This window comes from Aptenodytes forsteri, unplaced genomic scaffold (assembly GCF_000699145.1).
Source record: "Aptenodytes forsteri isolate BGI_AS27 unplaced genomic scaffold, ASM69914v1 Scaffold54, whole genome shotgun sequence".
NCBI classification, from domain to species: domain Eukaryota; kingdom Metazoa; phylum Chordata; class Aves; order Sphenisciformes; family Spheniscidae; genus Aptenodytes; species Aptenodytes forsteri.
Window position 1 is genome coordinate 17,222,352 of NW_008796044.1, and position 1,976 is coordinate 17,224,327.

Sequence of the window (1,976 nt, forward strand, 5' to 3'; positions counted from 1 at the left end):
ACGTGTAGATGGGATAAAGCCAAGAATATCTGGGGGGGGGGGGGGCGGTGGGTCAGAGAGTTTGTAAAATTTTGCTGAGAAGGGAGCATTAGTCTTTTGGTAGCTAGTGAGCGCGGTCAGCTTGGGCACAATATGCAAAATCTGCTCTTCAGGGGCAGAGAATTAGTTATGGTTATTCCCACAGGAGGCAACAACACTTCTAGAAATTGTTGGTTTCTCTCATTAAATATTTAGTAGCACTGAAGTCACTTGGTTCTTTGTAAAATAATAGCTACAATGACAGAGGGTATTTTTAATAGAAAACTCACTCATTCTCTAGTCATAGCCTTAATTTGCCTCTTTATTTTCAGACATCCTGGGAAACAATTTTTCTTTGTGATTGTTTTCTTCCCGTTTATAGTACACTTGTTTATAGTCAATTATCTTTTAGTTATGAGCAAAAAGATCCATGTAAAACCAGCTGAATTACCCTAGAATGCAACAGCTGGCATTGAGAAATTTCGGTCGAGTTCCCATAAAAATATAGATCCATTTGCACATTTGGAAGATATAAAAACTTTTCTAGTTGCGTTTTTGTAACTTTCTATATCAATCACCATGAAGTAATCAGGGCAAGAGCAGCTGTGGCTCGCAGAGTGGTGCAAACCAGGTGAGCATCGCTGCCACCATGAACGGGCGCATCCGAGCGGTTGTATCCCACGTGCCGCTTTGAAAAGGTGGCCCTGATGTGGGTGAAAACTCTCTCTGAAGGTAAACATCTGTTGCATCGGAGCCACCCGTCAGCCTTTTGAAAGACCCAGCTCGTTTTGCGAGTGACCTTGGTGCCCAGAGTTTGTACGAAAGCAGCTGCTGAACGCATCCAGCGATACGTAGTGGCGCGGTAATTATTTTCCAACACAGATGCTTAAAGTCACCCATTTCACAGTGCACACAGAGGGATTTTAAATGAGAAGGATGCAGACTAACACTGGTAATCTTGGCTTTAAATGTTAAACTTTACCAAAAGAGTATCATTTTAGCATGGCTGTAGACCTGAAGTAATTTAAACCATTTCGGTTCTATAGAGAATATATAAAAATCTGTTCAGACAGACAACGAAGGGGAGCTGAATCCTATGAATTCATTAAACATGGAGTCCTTGAAATTGCCCTTCACACCCATAGGCTGAAACCTACATCTCTTTTCACTTATGAGCCATAGGGGTTAGAAGAGACTATCCCATCATTGCAACACAGACATAGAAAACAGATTGGCGTAGCCTTCCTTTAGCAATGTATGGTGTCCATGATTTTCTACTCATCTGGTTAGGAAACATACCCATGTCAAGGAAAGGAGAAGACCAGCTTTGTAAGTACCTTTAAATATGCACAACTCCTTTCTTGAACAAAGCTGTATCCGTACATTGCAGTCATCCTAAATGTGTTTTACCAAGGCCAAACACTGCTCTCGTGTTATCTTTTATGATTTCTTGAATATTTTATTATGCCTATGGTAAGTTTCCCTGTAGAGACGTTCATTGTGTCATAGATCAAGCAAATATTACTTTTTTAAGAATATTAAAAAAAACCCTGTATATATCTGTTCAGGTAAATATTCTTGAGGCTGGTATATATATAGGCTGTGAAAGATGTGTAACAGACCTCACTTCTTCCTGTTTGTCGCAAAATATTGGAATAGCGTTCACTTGAAAAATCCCACTTGGACCTTCCAAAGATGTTCCCTTTCCTCCCTCTTCAGCCCAAGTTCTGGTGATGTGTTTTCTAAATTATCCTAATGGTTATATATCATACTTAGAAAATGAAGTACGACTTAGATTGTCCACACTACTTGTGAACAGTTCCAATGACAGTCAAATCTGACATTAAAGTGCTGCACATTTGGTACTCTGATTTTATTTTTTTTATGACACAGAAATTTTATATATACTCAAAAAACGTTTCAACTCATTTTTGCCTTTCAACTCTGTCAAAAAGAGA